Genomic DNA, 27148 nt, shown 5'->3' with positions numbered 1-27148 from the left:
CGTTCGACCATTCGACCATTCGATCGCTAAAATCGAACGATTTTCGTTCGATTCGAACGAAAATCGTTCGATCGAACGATTAAAATCCTTCGATCGTTCGAATCGAACGATTTTCGGATGTTCGAAGTTCGCGAACTGTTCGCGAACTGTTCGCAATTTTTGCCGGTGTTCGCGAACGGCGTTCGCGAACACATTATCGGCAGTTCGCTACATCCCTATATATGAACAAGCCTCAATTTATATACAAACACACCCGAATTAGACATCAGCTGGGGAGTTGGTCATTTGTGTTCCATGCAAAAGTCCAATAGGCTACCAACTTGGTCAAATAGTCTGTCTGTGCATGGGTAGCATTGCTCACTTTTACTATACGAAATCATTTAAAGGAGAACTAAACTTTAAAAATAAATAAGGCTAGAAATGCCAGTTTTATATACTGAACTTATTGAACCTATAGATTCAGTATCTTTATAGTAATAATGATTCAGACCTTCAAAGTTGTCACAGGATTTTTCCATCTTTTTAGGAGTTTCTGCAACGTGCACATGCTCAGTGTGCTTCGAACAAGTGTTGAGAAGCTAAGTTTAGGGGTCATCACAAACCATCTAGCAGAAAATAAGGTTTGCCTATAATGTAAGCTGATGCTACATGACTGATTATTAAATTCTGATGCTAGTTGGTCTGTTTTCTGAACTACCATGAACCAGTAATCGGATTTATTTACTAATCAGCCTTATAGTGTGACATTTATATTATATATCTTCAGTACATTGTGTGCCGCTCTCTAAGCTCGGTAATTGACAGCAGCTCAGAGCATGTGCGGTGAATCTGCAGAAAAGATACTACTGGGGCTACTACTACAGGACCGAGGTTCCCTTGGGCTGGTACAGAAGCCCAAACCATGTACAACATGTCTGCCCTATTTCTTTAGTTAAGATTTAGTTCTCCTTTAAAAATGTCTTTACGGCTGAATAGTTACATGGGTTAATACTAATGTTGGAAAATTCACAGGCATTTTTTTTTAGCTCAAATCGAACATTTGCTTTTTTGTCATTTTCCTTGGCTTACGTCCCATCATTGTAAGAACGCAGCAGAGCTTGATCGTAATGGTGTGCCATTCCCATGGCAATTCCCAGTGTCAGTAATGATTAGTGGTTCATTAGGCAGTGACAATAAACCTTACTAAAGGGTAACTTAAAATCAGCAGCATACAAGTGTGAAATATGCACAGGGATCACACATTAAATCACACATCAGTGGAGCAAGTCACAGCCAAGTGTGCACAATACCAATGCCAACTTTGCTTCTCTCAGCCTGTGGCACACAAACATTGCAAGATAAAGATAGAGGACATTTCAGTGGCCAGCACACATAGAGGAGAAACTAATACATTACATTGCTTTGTATGTGCATGTAACATGCTTTGTATATTTAGACAGCAAATGGAACTAAAAGTGTATAATTATTACAGCTCTTACAGTATTTTAAGTGAAAAAGGACATACACAAGACAACCGTTGCAATCATGTCTTATTTTGAATATGATGTTTATTTTATCCATACAAGTCTAGAAAGGACTTTGGTTGGATGTTGCATGTTGGAGTCTCTGACACACACCCAATCAGTATAGTGTGCCAACCGAAAGGCTGCAGTAATGGAGGGGTCCTGCAGATTTCTGTATTGGTGGCCTTAACTGTAGCAATGAGGTGGGTATTTCTTTTTATTAATCACTAATGCTCTCAGGTAATGAAATTGTGAGTATGAATCCACTTCAGGAGCTTGTATTAGGTCATCTAATAACACAGTTCATTATATAATGCAAAAGCTATGTATTAGCTAAGCAATCTTTACTACCTAATCTAGGCTTTCTAACAGCAGTAGATGCTTACATTAATACATAATATTATAACCATCTGTGTATCCTGTCTTGATTCTAAACAAAATGTAAGTGCACCTTTTAGAACAGCTCATATTATCTTTGAATCTTGGCCAAGCAACATTTTAGAAAAAGCAGAGCTTTCTTTTGAGTTTAATAAGTGCAATTCACTTTCAAGACCACTAGAGGTCCACCTACAATCATAGCACTTTACTGAGCCTTCTATTCACATTGCTTCGACTTGTATAAGGGGACAAAACTGTACTCCCAAAACATGCTAAAAATATGAAATGTTGTACTGGTTCTAAGCAACATCCAAGCAAGCATTGGGCAAAACTGCAATCGACCATTTATGCCACCGTTTATTTGTACAGCACATATCTTAATCATAGCTCAATCCTTGTACTTACTACTGGACATTACCATACGCATTCCAACCACAATATAAGCACTTACAGTATAATATCTAATTCTTTATGTGAACATATAACTTAGCAGTGGGTGTCATTTCATTGCCACAGTAAGTAGATTACAAAGAATTTCTTTTTATTCAGTATGCAATAGCTTTCAGTAGCATTAAACAGCAACACACTAACTATAATATCCTATGGGTTTGCAAAATAAAGTATCATGGGGTAGCAATAAGTATACATGTATACAAGTGCCAGATATCAGCCGATAATGAACTCATGCCGGTAGGTTGAACATCCACTGGATAAATCCAAAAAATATTACTACAAAAGCAATAAAACTGTGGGGCTCCTCTGGGGTATGAAATCAGTTATCCTAGAACTGCAATGTATTGGGTTCAGAGAAAAATCATACATGCAGTAGTTGAAGGATATTGGTGGATGTAGAAGTTGGAATCTAGGGATCAATGAGAAATAGATGTCTGGGGATGATGATGATGAGGGGGCCCCACATCAGTTATGCCCCTCATTCTGTGTGTGGGTCCCACTTATTCATGTTCCACTTTGACATATAATAAATCAGGAAATGGATTTGCTGATTATGGAAAACACAGCTGCTCTGAACTCTGTTTAGCTAATTAATTATTCCACAATATCACAGTTTGTAAAGCTGCGCACTGTATAAATATCTTTTCCTCACACTTGGAACTCTCTAATTGAAGCACTATGTGGTGCCAGCATGTCTCCTCCCTATCTCATATGCATCTCAGCTTCCACCATAATTATTCCTCTTTGCGTTAGCAAACTGTGTAAAGTTTATAAACTGGCCAGTTTCCTTCCTTAACTGTTACGTTTCTTGATTAGGGATGTAGCGAACGTCGGAAAAAAAGTTCGCGAACATATTCGCGAACTTGCGCAAAAATGCGAGCGGTTCGCGAACGGTTCGCGAACCCCATAGACTTCAATGGGAAGGCGAACTTTAACATCTAGAAAAGACATTTCTGGCCAGAAAAATGATTTTAAAGTTGTTTAAAGGGTGCAACGACCTGGACAGTGGCATGCCAGAGGGGATCAAGGGCAAAAATGTATCTGAAAAATCTGCCTGTGTGTGCTTGGAAGAGATAGTGTAGGGGGAGAGCTGTTAGTGATTTCAGGGACAGATGATAGTAAGTTTGCTGGCTAGTAATCTGCTTGATACTGCTCTGTATTGGAGGGACAGAAGTCTGCAGGGATTTGAGGGACATTTTAGCTTAGGTAGCTTTGCTGGCTAGTAATCTACTGTTCTCTTTAAACAACTGCCATACGTTGACCTTGTAGGCATTGTTTGCCCAGTTTTTTTGGACGCAGCCACTGAAGCACAGTTGCCATAAAAAATATGCCATATAAATGCTGAAAATAGTAATTTTTCGCCATACGTTGACCTTGTAGACATTGTTTGCCCAGTTTTTTTGGTTGCAGCCACTGAAGCACAGTTGCCAGAAAAAATATGCCATATAAATGCTGAAAATAGTCATTTTTTGCCATACGTTGACCTTGTAGGCATTGTTTGCCCAGTTTTTTTGGTCGCAGCCACTGAAGCACAGTTGCCAGAAAAAATATGCCATATAAATGCTGAAAATAGTAATTTTTTGCCATATACGTTGAGTCAACGTATGGCAAAAAATGACTATTTTCAGCATTTATATGGCATATTTTTTCTGGCCTCTGTGCTTCAGTGGCTGCGGCCAAAAAAACTGGGCAAACAATGCCTACAAGGTCAACGTCGTTGACAAGGTAGATTACTAGCCAGCAAAGCTACCTAAGCTTAAATGTCCCTCAAACCCCTGCAGACTTCTGTTCTTCCAATAACAGAGCAGTATCAAAACGATTACTAGCCAGCAAACTTTCAACTGTCCCTGAAATCACTAACAGGCAGCAGCTCTCTCCCTACACTATCTCTTCAGCACACACAGGCAGAGTGAAAAAACGCTGCAGGGCTTCGGTTTTTATAGGGAAGGGGAGTGGTCCAGGGGAGAGCTTCCTGATTGGCTGCCATGTACCTGCTGGTCTGGGGTGAGAGGGCAAAAAAAAGCGCCAACAATGGCGAACCCAAAATGGCGAACGTCGCGCGACGTTCGCGAACTTCCGGCGAGCGCGAACAGTTCGCGACATCTCTATTCTTGATTAATAAGCTGCCTTGTACTGTGCAAACCCTAGCATGATAAGTATAACATTGCTTTAAAATATCAGTGGGGTTTTGGAATAATTTGGGGGGGGCGGCAGATGACCATAGGGATAATAATTGGGGGGGGGGGGCTCTGCTAACTTAGTTGCACGAGACCACATTAATAGCTTTGCTAAAAATCCCACATACTTGAAATAATGAAACTGCAGTACATTTCATCAGTTTGTCCAGTGATGTATGGATTATTTAGGAAGACCTTAGGTGCAAGTGATAGAGCAATAAGGGTGGTGAATCAAGCACCTTTGTGCTCATTCAAAAAGCACTTGCATCTCAGATATTCCACTCAGCATCTTACATTAGATTGAAAACATGAATGATATGCAAGTTATGGGAAGGGATGATGCTTATGTGCCTCCCAGCTCCATGAATACAGTGCTGTATTCATAGAGAAACGCAGGTTCACCACAAGCCCTATGGCCACAAGAGCTGATGCCAGTGCAGGATGCAAAACAGGCAGGGCCGGATTTACATAGTGGGCGCCCCTAGGCCAACTGCCTTTCGTCGCCCCTGTCCCCCTCTCCCTTATTTGTGCAAATTTTTATCATCTGGACTAGAGCAATGGTGATTGGCTCATGGGAAATTTAAAAAATGATTCTCCAGCGCATCCCCAGTGTTTTGTGTTTATTGTGGAGATACTGTTCTTGAGGCCAGATCCTCAGTCAGCAACAACAACAACAGAGATTGAATTACAAAGAAACATGCACCTGCCTACTTTGCTATTTTCATGTAACTCTCATTCCCTTGTAATTGTATTTCATTGCAGTGTTACACAAAGGATAAGTGGTTAATCCCTATAGGCATACCTTTAGGACCATGTGTAGCAACATTTGCAGGCCACTCCTGCCTGGGTATTTGCCTGCAATGTTTGCGGCTGACAGGTTAAACAGATTTGCTCCAGTCTCATTGCAGATGGCATTCACAATCATCTGCTTCCCTACACCAGATGGTCCTGCCAGAAGTAGTGTCTTCGCTGAAGGAGCCTTCTCATGCACCGACTCACAGCCTGCGCAACAAGAAGCAACAAGGAGGGGATGAAACAAAATCCTAAGTATTTAGTCCTACTTAATCCTATGGTGGATCATATCTATGTTCTGTTTCTATGCATTCAGCACATTCAGCACAACCTGATTCTCAATATTTGAGGGCAAGCAGGCAGATAAATCCCTGATGTTATAGGAAAGCTTGAAAAGTGAGCATTCTAGCTTGTAATATGTGGCCCCTCTGTAGTGTTGGCTCATGATCAATAAAACATTCCATCTAATACTTGCCCATTGTCCCCACAGCAATTCAGTGATTAACCCATATTTTAATGTCTCACTTCTATCTTAGCTTTTTAATTTTTTCTCCAATGCAAAAACTTGCTTCTCTCTGTTAGCAATGGGCAGGTGTAGTTGCATGCTCATTGTGATTAGTTCCCTTTCAAACTAATAATAACTTCATGCTATGGTGTCTTTTGCAATATCACAGGTTCCAAAGCAACATTTTGATGACTGGATTTCTTGTGTGACAGTAGAGAAGATGCAGCCTTCCTCCCCTGGAGCAAATTTACAGCAATTTAGGTGACCTTTTTTGCATTTAACTTAAGAAGCCACATTCTGTGACATTTTTCAAGTAAAACAGTATGTGCAACTACCCAGGACTACTTTGATAAGCAGTTGCTGGCCCTAATAACAATGAGGGTCTCTCTCTGTTGTAGAAACACAGTGGACTATTTTTTGTCATTCATGTGTCTCTCCAGTAGTTGGGCTACCAGGATAAATTAAAGAGCAAGCACTTCACAACTCATTTACCTTTGCCTCATCACCATTAATAATCATTGATTTTACTCTTTGAACTTTAATGGACAAGACAGCACCTCGGCCTGAAAATGTGATATGATAAAGTGCTGACACACTTCACATCTCTTGTGTTTATTATCTGCACTGGCTGACATCAGACACTCACATCTGCCTCTCATTATCCTGATCTGTTCACTTCTCTCACAGCTGTCAAACACCCTGAGAAACAAGGCTAAGACTTGCTCCCTGATAAAAGATAATATCCAGCCTAGACGTGACCTGCTTTATACAGCCATCCCCACATGTGTTATACCAGTGGAACTATCGCGAAAATGAAAATGTAATATAAGCCTCATCAAATGGAAATAAGAAACTTTCTATACAATCAATTAAATATTCTGCATCATTTGAGAAATAATCAAGTTTATATTCACAATCCCTCTCTCAGCATCTGTTTCTCTTCATTCTGTCTTTATGCAGCAGTTGGGTGTCAGATGAATGATCCAATATATCTTATAGGGGGGCTTCCTTTCCTAGCAAATATATTAGAGCTCACTCAAATAACTGATTCCAGTACAAACAAAATCTAACAAAATAACTGCCTTTTGCACAAATCCTGCATGTAGTGAGACATGATGTCTGTTCATTTTAATAGATTGAGCTCTAATACATCTTCTAGGCAAAAGGAGCCCCCCTATAAGATATATTGGATCTAACTGGCAAGAAAAATCTGACTCCTGCATGAAGACAGAATGAAGAGAAACAAATGCTGCGAGAGGGATAGGAAAGATAAAGTTGATTATTTCAGAAACGGTGCTTAATTTATTAACGATTATATTTAGAAATCTTATTTCTCTATGCTGAAGTGCATATTAAATGTGATTTTCGCTATAGTTCCACTTTAAGATTATCCGATGATAGATATTACTAGAAAAGTATATTTTTATGAACATGGTTTATTTATATGAAGTATTGTTATACATATTTACATATGGGCTATTTTAAGTGTTTATGTGTTGTATTTTTATAGAGAACTGCACTGTTCGAGCTATAGTTTTTTTTAAAGAAAACATGCAATCCCATTACACAATTATTAGTCAAATTCAAATGTAGAAGAATCCTGCAGCCTCTCAAATATTTAGTCAGATAATAGTCTACAGTGTGAATCCCTAGATCTATTTCTCATTTAGGTTCTGAGAAACATATAGATGTCTCTGTTCTTACTATATCACTAAGGATATAGGAAACACAGGCACTAAGCTCAGAGATGTTTGGGTTGCTTGAAAAGGGCAAACAATTTTCCAGCCTGTGGTTCTAAATACCTAAGAAGATGGTATGTAGTTGTGGTGGCAGATGGGATGATGGCCAAGTTGCTTTCTAACTTCATGAGTGATCATTTGACAAATGCCTTCTCCAACCTAAGCTGGTGGCACACGGCCAATCGATAAATCTTTGCTGCTGTGGGCAATTCCCTTGAAATGCCTTCCCACTGGCAAGAATGTGAATAGCAGGTTGGATGGCATGCATGTCCTTTTGTTTTCCGATATCGCACAAAGTTGCCTTGCAAGGAAACTTCGGTAATTTCTGAAAACGAAGCAACGTGAATGCCATACCCTAGGCGATTCACATTCTTGCCGGTGGGAAGGCATTTCAGGGAGATTAGTTGTCTGCAGGAGCAAAGATTTATTGCTTAGCGACTAATCTCCCTGTGTGCCGCCAACCTTTTAGGGCTGCTTCAGGTTTAAGCAGAGTAGAATGCTTGATTTCACTCCATACAGAAATGACAACATGCACAAGATCAACAACTAAATTAAACAAAAGCGGGAGGTAGGTAAAAGTGGCAGTCCAGAGCGTTGGTTCTTAGAATTTCTCATTGAGATTCACAGACCGGGACCATTTCACTGTGTCTGCTCAGCATCATAGCTACATCAGTTTTATTAGTTGTTTATACAGGCAGCCTGCTGTTAGGATATTGTTAAAATATGCTCCGCATGAGATGCCAGAGGCAGTATAGGATCCTGTTGTCCCCTTTACCAATGACAAATAACCATTCAGTTCTGCTCTCACCAAGTGGAAGAATTCCATAAAGGACCAGCAGCTGTTTCACATCACTAAGTGATGGCATTGGTTCAATGTCTGCTTGTCGAAGAGTGGTGCCAAGATAGCTGGATTCACCTGTACGATAGAAACACATACCATATTAATCAGAAAGATAAGAATTATGTTAATCGTGAAACATGGGGGCAGCTCCACTGCACCGTACCAAGATAATCTGACAGCTGCACAGACTTTGGCTTGATAAGGAGACCTTCTGTGATGAGTTCTTCATAAAGAGAATCGATAGTCCTGCAAATAAATAAATAGTTTTGCTTCTCATTGACTGGTAAACCATGTGAAATAACAACAAACGACTGCATTTAAGTTAAATGTCACGTTTCCTTTATGTCTCAAGAAACGAATGCAATTTAACCTTTCCAGCAAAGGCAAGCCATATTGTTGAGGAATATAGTTGGTTGCTTTTTTAATCTATCTATGGTCATCATACCATGTAAGAATGTCCTTGTGTCTTTGTAGTGCTGAAATTATTATATATATATGATGTAATTTTTTCTCTGGCCTCTCATACAGTGTGTTTGAGATGTTAATGGCCAGGTCTGTGATGCACTTGCAGTCTGTCCTTCTATTCTTTGGCACACTGTAACTTGCATGGGTAAATCAATCCCATTAGCTTAGAAAAAGATTACAGATATAGGGAAATATTACTGTATAAGTACTTTAGTCAAGAATTTATAGGACAATAATTGAGGTAATAGGGCCTGTGTGGCCCAAAAGCAGTTGCATTTTGCATTTCTAAACTGATGCTGATGCTCAATATGACTTGAGCCTTAAAGGGAATTGAGCAGAAGACTTTGCTGATAGCTCCTGAACAAATATTTTAACAAAACTTATTCTACATGCCATTTAGTTTAAGCCTAGGGCCACATGATTGCGGATCTCGGCCTGTGCTGAGAATCGGCTCCCCCACTGCTCGTCTGCTCCTGCTCTGCCTGCACTAGGAAGCATTGTCTCCACTCAGTTACAGGCAGATGTAGTGTATTTTTAGTGCCAAAATGCATTTTGTGCCAAAACTTGTCCTTCCTGCAGAAGAGAAGGGAACCAGCTGGGCAGTCACCTAGCCTAAGCCCCCTGCTGCCACTGCTCCAAGCCCAGGCTTTTCTGCATTACACTGCAAAAATAATCTCACCTGTTGGGAGTAAGATCTTTTTTCTTTCTTTTTCCACTTTTTTTTCCCTTTCTTTTTTTTCTAACACCAGAAAAGATATTGATTTTAGTCATATCTAGCATGGACTAACATACATAGGATTGTCAAAGAAACAAGGTAAATATGTCATAGAAGATAGATTAAAATTCAGCTGCTTCGTAAGTGAGTGGATAACAAGTGTAGGGATGAAAAGGTGAATAATTTTATAATTCCATTTAAAATAGTATAGCAGATGTCAGTCACCACCATTCATGCACAATTATAGGACTGATCTGCTGTTTTTGTAACACTACAGAAATATTTGCAAGCATTGGGTGGGACTTTTGTCCATATTTGCTGTGTTTGCTATTAAGCAGGTGTGAATGTAACAGCACACAAATACATTGAACTGTTAGACATTGCTTACGGGCTTTGGGGGGTCATGAGGGCCTGTCAGTAATGTCAGTGACAGCTACTGGTACTGCCATGAAAATGCAATTGATGGAATTTTAAGCTTTCTTTCTTCATTAAACTGCTTTGACGGGTTTCAGACAAACCTGAAAGCATTCCAGCATCCAACCTACCCTAAATACCATTGGATAAACCTTCTCCTAGTTCAGTCGCTTCCCTCAACAAATTTACAAAGTTGGGACAGAAGCAGGTCACTAGTAGGTTAATTCCGTACCCAATACCCTAGAAATGGGGACAGTCTGAGAATCCAATTAATGAATCAATTTAAACAATACAACAAAACTTGCTTTGACTTCAAGATAATATACCTAATGCAAGGTATTTTTGAGCATATAGTTGCCTGGCAAGCAATGCAAACATCTCAGTGCTTTGGACTCACCTTTCCCCCTTTTTTTCTTTTTTTCTTTTTGCTCTTCTCTCTGTCCACTGCTAGTTTGAAGTTCAGCAGCTCCTGTCTCATCAGTTCATCAACCTGCAGAAGGAAGAAGTTCATTGATCCCAACAAATATCATCCACATATGATAATGATAAATTAACTTCATCAAAGTTTATTCTAAATCATATGCAGCTAAATATAAGTGACACTCACAGGCACATATACAAATATGTATGAAAGTACACAAATTACGGTAAGAAAAAAAGATGCAAAAGTGATTATGGGCACCTGTACTCTAACTTCCCCTTCTACTTCCTTCCTCTTTTCTTCTCTGATGAGCTCTGGATCATGGGACTGGTGAAGGTTCCATGCTTCTTCCCGATTCTGCCAAACAGCTGTATGAGAAATGTGCTTGTTATATGGAGGCAGAGATGGAACAAGAGTGGAAATGGGGACGGAAAGGCACAATGCATCAATCTGAAGAGCAGGTAACAAAAGACAGAGATTGAAACCAAATGTAGATGGATGTACATTGCTATCCCTGGAAACATAGCAACTACCACTGCTCTAAAAATTAAGGCAATTTGAGAAATTACCGTTGGCAATGAATTCAGCCATATTGAATGTATTCCAGTTTTGAGGCAGTTCACTTTGTAAATAGGCCCCATAGATTGGAGAAAGTTAGCATCCTCCAAAACCCACAATTCTGCATTGCATTACTATCCCAGAAAATTACTATCTTTCACTGTGTCAGAATGGCTTCATTAAACTGGTTGTGAGGAACCAATATGCTGTATAACTACTACCAAACTAGACACACATCTGTCTGTTTTAACAAAAGGTTTAATAACAAAAAAAATGGAACCACAACTGCAGAGAAGACAGTAAACACAGGTGCAGGCACAGGGTCAGGGTAGGCAGCAAGAATACACAGTCTGTGAAATAGGCACAAGATTGGGTCAGACGGCACACAAGCTGAAATCCAATAAATGACCAGGGCTCAGAAAGTTCCTGTCAAACTAATAATTGGAAGGGCACCCACTGTTTTAAAAATCTTTTTTACCCATAATTGGACTTTTCACAAATTACCTTGATATGTTTGGTTTGCTGATGTAATGTCAGGAAGAAAACCACTAGCGCTCATTTTCCATCCCTCTTCTTCCACCAAAAAAAAACACAAAAAAAAAACAGTTTTAGAGAGAACATATTGTAAGCTGCTGCTGCAGTAGGAGTAAGAAAAAGGCCAAAAATTTGGAAATGGCTTCACATGGCTTTCCCATATATGCTTCACTTTTTCCCATATAAACCCACAACATTGACAATTTGTGCAGGCTAATCAAATCAGTCTCCTATAAAAATATATATAAACACTCCTTTTACCATCAGTTACAACTGCGAACAGCTATTTTGGAACCTTTAATTGTCTACCCTGATACTAGACAGTTGCAGTCTGACAGCCTAAATGCCTGTGCAGGCAGTATTAACCCAAGAGCTATGTCAACTGTGAACAAGGAATAGGATTCCAGACCTGGATTATTTAAATCAATGTGCAATGTGTGTGCAACCTGTGTTGTTGATCCATTAGATGAGGGGCTCAGCCTGATCAAAAGTGCAAATGTTGATTTGCTGTGCTTGATTCTATTATAAAACTGTACACTAATGCCTGTCATATAAACCTTGTTATGATTATGGTGGTGGTGGAGGCTGGGGTCCAGAAGAAATAACAGACCTCAAAAGGGTCTTCAACACAAAAAGCTTATATCTAATGATACCCATAATTGCTATAAACACTAATGAGTCAAGCAAAGTAAGCCAAACGAAATGCAGATGCACACCTGGTCCCTCTTTTAACGTTCACGGTGCATGGAACATAGGAGGTCGGCACCTCCAACAACTGGTACGTAAATAAAATTAATCCAGCACACGAAATCTGCTCAAGGGTTATTACCCGTGTTTAATGTCAAGCCAAACAGGTTACAACGTTTCGGGGGCGTACCCCTTCGTCAAGTCTGACGAAGGGGTACGCCCCGAAACGTTGTAACCTGTTTGGCTTGACATTAAACACGGGTAATAACCCTTGAGCAGATTTCGTGTGCTCAAGCAAAGTAAGAACATTTTAAGAGGCCAAATTAGCATCCTAATGAGGCATAAACAGTGGAAATGGCCATAACAAACACTGGATTGCATATGTTTTTAGATATAAATACAAGAACACTGGGGGCTAGAAGGCAAATATATCTTCTCCCAATTAAGCTGCAGCAAGCTAATGTGAGAGAGGTTTGAAACGGGAAAGGAACAGGCTAATTATGAAGATCAAGTGAAAGCATACAAGACATGATTGGGTAGAGAAGCAAGAAGAGCCAGCTCAGAGTGAAGTCAAAGGGGGCAGTTTACCCCCCCCCAATGTGTTCAACATGAGTTCAATGAATAGGGAATGTGCTGAACATATGTTTTCTCTATTATATTAGTTAGGAAACATTTATTGTTTTTTGACTATGAGTTGGTCAAGGGAAACATGAGTGTTTTGTAACAGCACAAAATTTGGAAAATATGGATATTTTAATCTGAAGTCCTCTCTATTTTGCTAATGTTAAAGGAAAACTATACCCCCCAAACAATGTAGGTCTCTATAAAAATATATTGCATAAAATAGCTCCTATGTAAAATCCTGCTTCATGTAAATAAACCATTTTTATAATAATATACTTTCCTAGTAGTATGTGCTATTGGGTAATCATAAATAGAAAATTGCCATTTTAAAAAATAAGGGCCACCCCCTGGGATCGTAGGATTCACTGTACTCACAAACATACCAACAAACCATACATGTTAGGTCACATGAGCCAATTAACAGACAGAGTTGTGTCTTTTGCTTCCACACTTCTTCCTGTTACAGTTAGTGTTGTAGTATTTCTGGTCAGGTGATCTCTGAGGCAGCACACAGACCATCACGAAATGGTGGCTCAAGGCAAGAGATGTAAAAGGGCAATATTTACTTAAATATATATTCCAGTTTGGTAAGATTCTTTAATATGCCACTTAATATAATATGAACTATCTGTTGCTTAAGTGTTCATTTTGGGGGTATAGTTTTCCTTTAAGGAAATTTGTCTATTGATGCTGGTGTTTAATAGAAAAATAACAAAAATAACAAGATCAGATGAGGAAATATCAACAAATATTAGGGAGGTTCAGGCAGTGGTTGAGAGCCAAATAAGCAGATGGATCAAGTGCAACTACAGAAGGTAGATAGGAGCAAGATTTTAGGGAACAACCAGGAAGGCAGTGGGCTGAGGGAATGTCAGAGATGGATGAAGCTGCGTGCCAGAAAAGTACAAGTTATAAATTCTTCATAAAGTACAAGATTATATGTGTAAAAGAAACAGGAATGTAAGCAGATAAAACACAATTCAACAAGATGTCAGATATCAGAAGTATTAGCGTAGGATGAACATTTATATATACAAGGTGTTTGTTTTAAATCTCTTTTTATTTGGTTTTCAAAGATTAAGCCAAAGATTAAAGGAAAAAGATACAAAAGCAGCAAAACACCATCTGCCTACAAAGTATTAAAACAAACTTAAAGAAAAAAAACAAATAAATGAAAAATAAATGTGCAGAGTGTCTTATAAATAATAAACTGAAATAAAAAAATCTAGACGTGCTAGTGTAAATATAGAATTTCTTACTGCTTTCTTATCTACATCCATAAAAAGTAATATTGAGAGATGCTACTGATACACCAGGTTTTCTCTCAGCTTGTCATTACCCGTGCCACCTGCAACCACCGATCATTGTACAGGTGGATTTGGGAAAAAAAATACTGGTGTGCATTTTACTGTCAGACAAGTCAATGGCTATTGGCATGGGTGGTAACAAATGTTATTCCACCAGCCATGGAAACACATAACCTAAATGTGCCAGTGATGCAAGTAAGATGCAAAGAACGATATAGGTTATCCTAAGACAGCAGCCAGAGAAGAAGCAGTGTTCCAAGTGTAAGTGATATGAAGTAGCTAGACAAGGCAGCATGATACAAGTAGTTGTATTGCCGAACCACAACAACGTGAGTAACCAGACATCCAAAGGCTAAATCATGTACATGCTAGATTTTAGTTCTGTGTTGGATAGTCCATTTTAATTTGCAGGAAAATGTTAATGGCAAAACAGTCCTAATAATAATAATTAATAATCCACATCCTTTGAGAGAAATATATGGAGCCAATATTCTGTTTATTCTGGGGCCTGGAAACAGGGGTGGGGTGTGTGGTGTGAGATCTACAGTTACATGTTGATTAAATGCATACTTTTGGGGATTACCATCAAAATATTACCACATTTTTTCTCTCTGACCTACAGGGCCCACCCATTCTGTTTTGACCTATTTCCTCTTACCTCCTGTGAGCCAGTGTTCTCTCTCTCTGCAGCTTGTCTGTGTCATTGAGCAGAAGAGGCAAACATACATTCTGTTCCATCTCAGCTACAGTATTTGCTAGATCTTACACCCTTCCAAGAAAACATCTTAAAAGGTGTAGCTCCTGCACAGTTTCATTGTATAAGGCATAGATCAATATCCATAAATGTTCTTTAACAAGAACATGGTTGTCTGATATTGGAATTAACCGCATAATCTCCAGTTGTGAAGTCTGAGAAACACTTAACCACACCTAATGATCAGAAACAGCTTTCATCCTACTCACCACTATGTTTTTAATTCTCTCCCCAATACACTATCTCCAGATGCAGGGATGTTTTATATAGTCTTTATGGTCTGACTGGAGTTTTAAATACACATGTGAGGGTCTATTCTAGGACTATTATATTGCTAGGCCAGTGTATTGTGTTCCCTGTTGTTACAAGTTGGAGCTAAATTACAAAGGTTATCCCCCAAATAATAAAATACCTCAAGTAAAAGCAAAAAGCAGGGTTTTAGCAACTTCTAGCAAAGCAAACAAAGCTTTCAGCAGAGGTGTCAAGGAGCTGCTTTCTGGTTGATAGGCTGCTGATGGGGGGAAAGGGAGGGGGGGGCATTATCACACTAACTTGCAGCATAGCAGTAAAGAGTGACAGTAAATTGGCGGCACCTGGGAAATGGACATCATGTCTAACCCATGCCAAATGTCAAATTAAATATGAATTATAAAAATATATGTGTTCTTTCAAAAAAATCCATTTCAGTGCAGAATTTTGCTGTAGCAGCACTACAAAACGGATTTGTTTGAAAAAAAAAAAAAACGTGTTTTCTCGCAACAGTATCCCTTTAAATATGGTTCATAAATTTGTAAAATAAACATTAGGGCTTAATGTAACAGGCAGAAGTTTGATCAGTCTCATAACCCACAGATGTTTGATTTAATTTTCTTAAGTGCATTAGACCAGTAAGGATTAGATGGGAGCAGCTGAATTTAGAAGTGCAGCAAGCCAGGGATATGAACATAATATTTCTTTGAGCTGGTAACAACACATCAATGCACAATTCCAGGATGCATGTGCTTGACAAAGGGAAGGAGTAGAGATGGAGCTAAGGATTGACAAGAGGTTGGAATGTGTTTTAGTTATAATATATGCAAGTATATACAGTATATATATACTTATAATGGAAGTAAATGTAAGGATGTAAAATCAGGTCCCCTTTAAAATGTGTAGTTGTACATTATTTTCTTTGGTGGTTCCTTCAGTCACTTCAGTGTATACCTCACAGGAACTGTATGATGTTTCCAGACTACAAGAACACCAGATTTAGGTCAAAACATGATATAGCGGTATACGATATACCGGTATACCTGTATGAGGATTGCGGCAGTGCCAGTTATATCTCTGGTTTTGTTGTGGCAGTGCAACGGTACAACTCACTATTCTACTGTAACACCAGGTTTAACTGTATGACAGATGTGAGCAGGACAGGAATTATTGATAATACCCAGAAGGGCTTGCTTATGAAGATACACACTAAATTGTAGCTGCCCATGGCAACCAATCAATAATTTCGATCAGCCTACTGCTAGTGAGAGATTGGACGCAAAGTTCTTTTTGGTTGCTATAGGCAAATCAGCCCCATTGTGTTAAAGAGGACCTGTCACCCCAAGAAATAATTCCATATTCTTTCTATTATGTTAGTTGAGCAAAATAAACTTTACTTACAGTATATATATATATATAACCAATTGAAATTTATTAAAAAAAATTAAATTTTTTTAAACTCGGATGAATGAAATCTACCCGAAAAGCCAAATTGAATTTGATTCGAATTTTAAAAACTTGAATGTCAGGAAGGCTGCAAAAATAAATAAATCTGCCCCCTAATGTCCATGTGCATTTCCCTACACAATTAAAGAGTGTGAGGAAAGAGGGGAACTGTGAGGATCGCCTCAGGCATAGAGACAGGGCAGGCAATAAATGATTGACAACTCAGATATTTAAACTCCATTATAGGTATGGATGTTTTAATGAAAAAAAGAATTTCGGTTTTATGTTTCATTGGAAAAGTACTTTCATTTTTTTATGTGTGGGTGACAGGTCCGCTTTAAAAGTGCACATTTTGTGCCTTGCTGCCCTTGTGCAACTTGATTATAAAGCAAAAGGTGTAGAGCAGCGTAAAGACAAACTGCATGTATGGGAGGTACAAAACTGAAATACTTTAGTGTACATTTGCAATGAAAACAAAGTGCATGAATAATAGAAATGATACTGAACATTTGTTTCATCCTCACCTCTTCTTTCCCTTTATTCCCTTTAGATTTATCTTTTTCTTTCTTTCCGCTCTTCTTTTCCTTCTCTTTCTTGCCTTTCTCCTTTTTTTTCTTCTCCTTTTTTTTCTTCTCCTTGGCTTCCTCCTTGGCAGCAAGTTCTGCCGCAAACCTAGAAAAAGACAATATTGTACCAGCAATTACCATACTTTATACGTATATGTATTTATTATATTGTACATGCACATTCACTTACATACAGTAAACATATTAAGGATCAGCAAAGGCTTGGTTGAAAATAAAAACAGATTCCTTGAGATTTAACATGCGTCTTTTGCTCAAGAGCAGCTTTTCCAAATCACAATTTTCCCCCATTTACATGCACTGTGTACATTTTATTGCACTGTTAATTTCCTGGATGATCTGGAGGGGTTTGTTAAAATTCAAACTGCTTGGAATACTTAAGGATTTTCCAGTTTAAATTTTCACAAATCAGCTCCACAGGCTATTTTGCACTCACCACATTTAATGACTCATTTAATAAAATCAGGATATGATTTTGCCATGCAGTAAAGTACTTTTGCCTGTTAGCAGTCAGCCATGGCCATTTTTGAATGCTATTTTTACATCAGACACAAGGTGCTGAACACTGCCATGCAAGGGAGCCCTGTACCTAACACCTACTGCCATAGCAAAATTGATTCCTTCACTGGAGGTGCTGAATACACACTCTGGTTGGGGGAAACAATACTATTTTAAGTGATAAGTAAACCTTTAAAATGTAAAAAAAAATAGAAACATTTCTCACATCTTTACTACGCAGAAGAACATCAGAGTAATGTTTTGTTAGCGTAAAAAACTTTGCAAACAAGTTTGCAAATGTTAGCAATCAAGGTTTTCATTGTTTGTGTCTTTTTTTGCCTGATTTGAGACCTCAATGACTTCCTTGCTAAGTTTGCAAACAAATGTAAATTACTAAATATTCCCAAAATCCAATTTTAAGCATTGTGGTTTTAATGGAACAGTAACACCAGTAAATTAAAGTGTTGACCTGCACTTGTAAAACTAGCGTGTTTGCTTCAGAAAGACTACTATAGTTTATATAAACAAGCTGCTGTGTAGCCATGAGGGCAGCCATTTAAAGCTGAAAAAGGAGAAAAGCACAGGATACACAGCAGATAACAGATAAGCTCTGTAGTATACAACGGAATCCTTTAGAACTTATCTGTTATCTACTGTGTATCCTGTGCTTGAATGGCTGCCCCCATGGCTACACAGCAGCTTGTTTATATAAACTATGGTAGTCCTTCTGAATCAAAACACTAGTTTTACCAGTTCAGGCAACACTACATTATATTGTCATTCCTTTGAAATGCTTCATTTTTTGGTGTTCCTGTTCCTTTAATTACATTTCCCCTTTAGAATCCTAATATTGTGGTCCAAGCCAACTCTATTAGTCCGCACTTCCAGTGAGGGAAACAATTTTACTATGATAAGTTCATTTTAATATCTACGGTAAGTTTCAAATTAGCCATCATCCATGTAATGCAAAGGAAGGTTGCTGCAGTTCAACACACTGGGCATTCTTACCCAGAAAAGGCTATAAAAAAACTATTTTAACTGCCAGAATAGCCTCCTGTAAGTGACATGATAATATACTAGCTACTGTCTAATCTGAGTTGAGGGTATTACCCAATTCAGTGGATTCTTGAGGAAGGAGATAGTACGTGTATCTGCTTTCACGAAAAAGGTCTATTAACCTTTTCCTGTATGTAGAGACCCTGAGGTTTAGGTATGGTTTAACTCAGACAGTTTCCTTTGTATTTGGACAGCTAAGTGGTCCTTTGATTGACCCAGACAGCTATGTCCCTTTTCCTGGGTCCATTGTAGTTCAAGGTTTTGCCCAGTAGGTTACAGTGTTTAAAAGTTTAAAAGGGAGAACACACATGCTATGCGCTCTCTCTTCCTGGATCTCACCTTGCAGGGTGGTGGGTACAGGAGAGGGTCTGAGTGGTGATAGATCCTGGATAGGTAAAGTTTATTTAGTGATTGTGAAGTTTGTGTAACAGTCACTCTAGGAGCAGAAGCTAGTGGTAGATTATTTTAGTAAGTAACGTTTTGGATCCAACAAGGATTGTAGTTGGGGTTAGCACCCTTGCGGTGATCGAGCAGCTAAACAGGGACACGAGTGGGTGAGCTCAGGAGCAGGAAAGTGCCAGGGAGCAAGATACCCCATGGCATCCCTAGTGCTGGGGAAAATCATCAAGACAGGGTGCACTACCCCCCTGTTCTACTGACAATATCAGAAAGTGTGACTGTATTTGGAGAGTTATATTGCCTGACTGCTGTAAGCCATATCATCTGCCATTGTCCAATATAGAAGTTACGGTATTTGTTTGAAGCAATTAACTGGACTGCTTTTACTTTCAGCCTGCTTGATATGTGCACCAGGAGACACCCAGGATCCACCTGAAGACAAGGTGCTTAAAGGGGAAGGAAACCTAGTTGGCGCAAACCCCCCACCCGTTTGTTGCCCACCCTCCCTCCTCCCCCCTGGCCTACCCGTCCCGCTGGGCAAATGCCCCTAACTTGTTACTTACCCTTCTGCGCAGGTCCAGTCCAGGGAGTTCACAGACGACATCTTCTTCCACGCGATCTTCTTCCTGCTGTGAACGGCGTTTTGGCGCAGTAGATCGTACTGGCGAAATGATCCTACTGCGCATGCGCCGTTCAAAGCAGGATGAAGATCGCGTGGAAGAAGATGTCGCCTGTGAACTCCCTGGACTGGACCTGCGCAGAAGGGTAAGTAACAAGTTAGGGGCATTTGCCCAGCGGGACGGGTAGGCCAGGGGGGAGGAGGGAGGGTGGGCAACAAACGGGTGGGGGGTGGGGGGTTTGCGCCGAATAGGTTTCCTTCCCCTTTAAAGGGGCCACTACATACTATTGGGAGTTGCAGGGAGTTGCCCATAGCCTTAGGGTCATACTATTTCCACACATCTCAGGCCTACCCACGGGTGTGCTACATGTTAATAATGAAAGCTTCTCAGAATAACCCTAACTAGCAAATAAATCCTATGCAAGTCTGAGACCCCTGAGAGGGGTATGGAAATAAGGCAGATTAGAAGCACAAGCTCTTGAATGAGTATGTCATAGGGTAGATAACAGTATCTATGCTGGCTCAGTTATTTGGACAATGTATGTAGACAATGATTTTAGCTTGTTCAGTTGAATATAACTTGCACAGAAATTCAACATTTCTGTATTATTCTAATCAATAATGCAAGTGAGATTCTCAATAGAACTGTTGGTAAGTATAAGCTGAGTGGAGTATTTTGGAAAAGCTCTTTTATTGGTCTGGGCAGAAAATACCTAACATCTGTAATATTTTACTGATGAATAAAGATGTCAAAATGTGCAAATAATTTGCCTTCTGAATAAAAGCTTATAGTAATAAATGAACTAGGATTTCGGTGGAGACCCCTGATAAGGCAGCTGACTGGTAAGAAGGCTTGAATGAGTGCAAGGCGCCTCTCTCTTGTGGTTAGGAGTATATAGTGTCATGTGCAGCCATTTGATATTTATTATCGCTCCTGGGATCAAAGACAGGAGCCAGAGTACAAAGCACATGCAGAAGTGGGTCAGTAAAATGCACAGGGGGATTAGAATCCATTTCCCTATAGCAAGAGATCCGGTGACAGAAATAAACTCACAATGAAAGGATAGAGGATACAGAAGTCCAACTAGAAACATTACAATGTAGTTGGCTTCACTTTCAATCTTTTATTAAGCAGACATATTAAATAACAAGTGGCAGCTGGGATGCTGGAGAACATTATTGCTCTGAAACATATTGTTACCTTGGCTGTAGCCTCAATATGGAAGGAGTTTAAATGTACCCGGTGTGATTTTTACCACTGACAAATCCCTGACTGCCTAAGAAACAGGCAGTGCTTAGTACTCATGAACATACAGTACATCACCATATTTGGCAACAGGGAGACAGTAGTAAGAGGTAACCCGTATCTAGCTTTAATAAAATAAGCACTTTACCACAACAATGCTGAAGTTATCGATAAATCAAGATAGTGTGAAACAGTAACACAGAGTCATTAGCAGAAAGCAATATTAATCTTGTTTTATAACAGCATTGGCGGTGGCAAAGCTAGAAGCTCAATAGTCTGTTTGAGATTCTCCTCCTTCCAGGGTAAACTCTCTGGCATCTAATCATTTTCAGATCCTACCCCATTGAATTTAATATTTCACCTGGTTAAATTAAGGAATATTGATCAGGAACATAGTATCTGTACCTGGACAGATAACTGGCTGAAGGAAAGATTACATAGAGGGTGGTAAATGGAACATTTCCTAATTGCACCAGTGTTGTGGAGTACCACCGGGATCTGTCCTTAATCCCTTGCTTTTCAATTTGTTTATTAATGACCTGGAGGTGGGCATTGAAAGTACCGTTTCTATTTTTGATGATACTAAATTGTGCAGAACTATAATGCCCATGTAAGACGTTGCCACTGCAGAGTGATTTGACTAAGTTGGTCAGAAAACTGGAAAATGAGGTTCAATGTTGATAAATGCATGGTTATGCACTTTGGGAGAAATAATAATAAAAAAAAGCACAATATCCATAGGCTGTCATACCAGTAAGTCTTGGTCAGGGTCGGACTGGGCTGGCGGGAATCCGGGAAAAAACCTGGTGGGTCCTGTCTCTTTTGTCCCAGACCGACCCTGGTCCCCATAACATCACGGGGGAACTAATCGGCACTAGGAACCAGCCACAACCTTAGCTCCTAACCATTTGGTGGAAAGTTTTGAGGGGGGAAAGAGAGGCCTGAGGAGAGTCCGGTTTGTGTCGCAGCCGCTGTTTGGAGGAGAGGGTAAGGATTCCTGGTCAGAGCCTGCATCGTTTCTCCAGAGGGCGGCTCCTGTCAAACGTTCCCTCAGTCAGTGACACATTTGCGGCCTGCAGCGTTCCTTCATGCCCCCGCCGCAGCATGGCTGGTGAGCTCTGACGTGGAAGACAGCACATACATACCCCTCTACTGCCTGTGCAAGACGGTCGCGCTGCCTTGTCGAAAAATGTATTATGCTTTGAAGCAGCTAAAAAATCGAATAAAAAATCCAGCTAAAACCTGTCTAAATCACGTAAAAGTCAGTGCGCAGATGGTCCCTTTAATCTTTGGAACATGTTTTTTACCTTCGGGATTCGTGAGAATTTTAGGCTGTTTTCGCTTGTTTCCGCTTGATAATATGATAAAATTTGGATGACAACTAGATAAAGTCGGGTTTTAGAAGCGTCAATTTGAAAAAGTCGCATGATTTAAGTTGACGCTCGATTTTGTTTCTATATTTCTTCGCAGCAAATTTTTTGAGAACTTTTTTTAGTCAATAATGAGATTCGGGAGTGCTGAATGTTATTTAGGCCTACGGTAAGAATATCATAGGACTGAAAGAAATGTTCCTAGTCAGGGGCCCATTGGGTACTTTTCAGGTACCCTGCTTTGCCTCGTATCTGATGATTTTATTATCATGATACCTGCTCTGGAGTTTTCTGAGCAAAGATAGCACTGGAACCACCATCATCTTCATCAGGGAAGTCAGCAAATGTTCCTGTTGCATGCCTGTAAAATATAGACCTACATTTAGAAAGATATTCATTTTCCAGTTGTAAGACAAGCAGTGTGCCAGCTCCTATTTGTAACTGTAAATTTGAATATGCTAAGAAGGAATGTGCACAGCACAACAATGCCATTCCAAGGAATTATCTGTTTAAAGGAAAATAAATGGAAGATATGCCCTATTTAAGTTTATTCAAAACAAAGTAAAACTATCACAAAAACAACATGTAGCAGTGAATTGCTTTTTTGCTTTTTAGAATAATTAATATGTTAGACTGACAAAACACAGCACAATTACAAAGCTGTAGGTGGCTAGGTGCAAATTTGTACAAATACAGAAACACAACCAATCAGACGTTAGAACTAATACACTAACATTTCTCCAGTAATCCAGCAACAGCAGTGCTAGCATAATACAATTTAACATAACAATCAATCAACACCCTGCTTTAACATGTCCAGTTTGGTTAAATCAACAGAGTATTTAAATGTTGGCTTGTTTGCTATTGTTTAGATAAAGGGATACAAAGTGAATTTACATAAATATAGGGACACCAAATACAGGCAGTTGTGTATTCATGCAGAAATGGCATATTCTTGTGCTGCATTCTGGGTGCTGATCCATAAGGCAGAGTGCAAAGTACTTGTTTTTGCACTATGCACCATGACTTCCGAGTGTTACATTGGGTCTAAATGCACACATGATGGACCCAGGTATACAGTAGTATACAGTAGAGGTTCTTTATAGTGCCAGGCCACTTACTATAAACAGTTATACTGAAAAGAGTGTGCTTGTAAATCTGTGGAGAAGCATACCAAACGTGTACTGAGATGTACTGAATCTTTCTCACAGCACATTTGCTAGACATGTTTACTAAAACATATACTAATGTGACTTAAAGTGTTTTTCCATGTATAAAGTGCATTTATAAACTTAAGCCAGATGACTCTGCGTGGAACACAGGTTTGTATATGTAAATGGACATACTATCCATTTAATATGATGTATATCTCACAGCTAAAAACCCCTCCTGTCTGTAGATGCTGGACATAATTTTAATCAGGAATTATGTGACTTTAAGGGCTTGAAAGTTAGGGTTGATTATTGAATATATGGTACGAAGGCTGGAAAATACTGACAAGCACTAAAGAAAGAAAGTAATATTATAACCACTTATTTATAATATTATTTTTTTCAAAGAAACTGAACATTTTATTTAGGAATCTCTATAATGACAGGGTTTAATGCAATGTGACTGAAATCTATGTAAGTAGCTGAGATTGGGGCCAAGCTGTGCTATGATTAGGGAAAGCATTTGATGATAATACAATTAATGCAAAAATGTTCGCATATAGACACTTTGAAGCACTGGCATTTGATTGATATTTTAATCATATTATGCCGGTACAGATCTTTGGTCTCCAGTGAAGATTAATGCAGCCTAAGCCTGGTGGATTTGATTAAAAACCATATGAACCTACATCAGTCTATGCAGAACTTCAATTTGAATACAAATCAGACTTTCCCCATTACTAACTAATACTGATTGCCAAGTCAAAAAAAAAAATAAAAAAAAATAAATATATATATATATATATATAAATGTAACACTTTCATAACAGTGTCACTTCACCCAAATGTTGTGAACTACAATTCCCAGCATACTTTAACATAATATCAAGGTTAGGGGTTAATTAACTTTCATGAGGGCCCTTGGCACTGACCCTCCCCTGCACTGCCTTAATGTACCCAGGCCTGCTCCCAACCACTCCAACTCTGCTTCTATCCTGCCCACTCTCCACACCTCTGTGACCCTAGGAAGCAATGGGCTTCATATGATGCCCTTATGGCAATCCACCAAGGGTGAAAGCATACTGAAAACATTAATGGAGTGATATATTCTTTAATAACCACTGTTCAGTAAAACCTTACTACCCAGCTATCTCAGTTACTAATTAGTGTCCCTGTTATAAAGGTCTCCTTAGTAACTTCTAATATCCTTAGATTTTACAATAGGGGGTACATTATTTACTATAATATCTCCCATGGATCCATTTGTTGGCATCCTCCCCAAACAAAAATTTTACCCTCCACTCCAGTTATGCAAGCAAATTCCTCACATGCTAAACAACTAATCAAAGGCATTCCAGCTGGACAGTTTTTGAGAATAAGGGGGCCCTGCAAAACCAAGAATGGTTTTAAGCTTGAGTCTGAAAAAATCATTTAAACATTTATGGCAGATGTTGCAAGTTTATAAATCTAAAGCAGATTTGATTCACGAAAAAGCATCAAAGGACAGGAAAAAGTCAATAAGTTCTAAACTGACTCATTTTACCATATAGAATGAGAAAATAAAAGCCATAACATATTGGAACATCCTTCTATTGGAAGCTTTATTAAAAAAGAATATAAATCTATAACTTTAGTTTTCAAAGCAAAATACAAAGAACTTTAATTAAGGCAAAAGTGATTATAGAACATTGATATAATCATGACATAATTTGTAGGTACCAATGCAATTCCTGTGAACAAAGTGGTTTTAAGACAAAAAGGAAAAAAATCACTGGGGGGGGCAAATGTTAGACACCCCAAGTGATTCTAATCACTGATGCTCCTGTTTGCTGAAAACTGTACTGCCTTTTTAGATTATCCCTTTGGCCCAGCCTTTGATTGTTTAGAGAATGCACTTTTAAAGTATGTGCATATTAGTACAAAAGGATGGCTTTTTTGTGTTGTAATGCTTGAGTGGATGGCAGAATATGGGGGCTTGGTGGAACTCAATGAATTATTTGTTTTTTATTGTGAATTATTTGTTTTTATATCTAGATGGCCAAGTAAAATGGATTCTTTTAAAAGTAGTGGAAACTATGTTTGGTCAAGGTTGACTGAGTAATACAGTGATGACTGGGTAGGTACTGCTGGAACACAATCCTTTTTACAAGAAGTGTTTAAGTAATGGTAGGCATAGGTGGGAGATGTTTTACTTCTGGTGATGTTAATAAAACTCTCTCTGGTGTATTAAGATTCCTGGGGGGCCTTTAGGACCTCTTTCCCTGAACGTGAGGAATTCTAGTATATTGGTCACAGAGGTAATTAAGATGCTGACATCCATTTCTTCAATGATAAATCTCTTATTGCAACTTTTTCAAAATCCATGACAGTGTTCTTTTATTTATGGCAGATCCTGACCTAATGTGAGTGTGGAGGCTGAAGAGAAAAAGAAGAGATATGGGACCTTTGCCTCATTCCATGGAATCTTCTTACTAAGAGTAGAGCCTGACATAACATGGCTCATTGACCTACAGCAGCCCATCTACTATTCAAGGGAATGCGGAGCCAAAGGACAAAGCAGAATCATTATTTATCAGCTCTTCTATCAACACATCATATGCTGAACAAGTACCAACATTCCTCTCCCACAACCGTTTTATCATGGGCTAATACTTGTGAATTATAATCTAATTTTCTGTAGGGTTCCCCTTATAATCGCATACTAGACATTCAGGCACAGAAGCTGCTAGAACAAGCGATCATTGTGAACAATGAATTCAAAATTGATATACCTTAAGGGCAAACTGGAGAGTCTAATACTGTTAAAGTTCCATGAGACCTTCTGAGACAAGGACAGATTTCTAATACAGTAGGGGTTCAAGAGCAGTGCATATAATAGTTTCCTTGCTGCTTCCATCATGAAGGATTAAAAAGGGGATAAACAACTTCTAATATTAATGATGTTCTATTTAACTGAAAATTTTCTCACGGATTAAACCTGCCATTGTTTCAAATTGCCCTTAATTATGCTTAATGTGAACTTCTGCCTTTATGACACAAATAAATGTCTATTGCCTGGAACGGTGGAAGTCCCTGTGTTGAGATGTTTGTTGTTTTACGGCTGTCAGCGTTTGAGATTTCCAATGTAAAAAAACATGACTACAAAATGCCACATTTTAGAAAGAAGTTAATATTTATTTTGTGCCTCTACTGGATCATGTGTTATTGGTTGAATGTAATAAAATGTATACAGGCCAAGTCAGATGGAAGCCTTGCACCTAATAAAAACAACAATAATAATAAACACAGGTAATGGTGAGATGTTGGTTGCATCTACAATTTATGTAGAATATTAGGCATAATCCATCCATGCAACTGCTAATCATTCTGCACTAAAATGCAACAGATGTATTGCAAGCTAAAAATAATGCATAGTCAGCTGTTCTGTACAGATCCTGTACAGATCAGTTGGTCCAAAGTAAAAAAGATAGACATACAAAGTACACAACACTTCACACTTATGGCCCGTGGGCCCAGGTATTTGCAATCAAGAATGTAGCACAAAGTCTCCTGATTACCCAGCTGCACTGCATTAAGCTGCACTGTATGGCTGAGGGTTGGTCTGGGGGTGGTATGTAGGTTTCCACTAGCGCTCTAGCATTCATGCCACTCAGACCCACAAGCA

General features: G+C 39.0%; 1 pseudogene; it reads right to left on the bottom strand.

Annotated features, from left to right (window-relative positions):
* Nucleotides 1-4784: 4784 nt before the first annotated feature.
* LOC108703032 overlaps nucleotides 4785-27148 on the bottom strand; it is a 93713-nt pseudogene continuing 71349 nt past the window's right edge.

This window comes from Xenopus laevis, chromosome 9_10S (genome assembly GCF_017654675.1).
Source record: "Xenopus laevis strain J_2021 chromosome 9_10S, Xenopus_laevis_v10.1, whole genome shotgun sequence".
Lineage (NCBI taxonomy): Eukaryota > Metazoa > Chordata > Amphibia > Anura > Pipidae > Xenopus > Xenopus laevis.
Note: the sequence above shows the minus strand (reverse complement) of the source record. Positions and strands in the feature narration are given on the sequence as shown.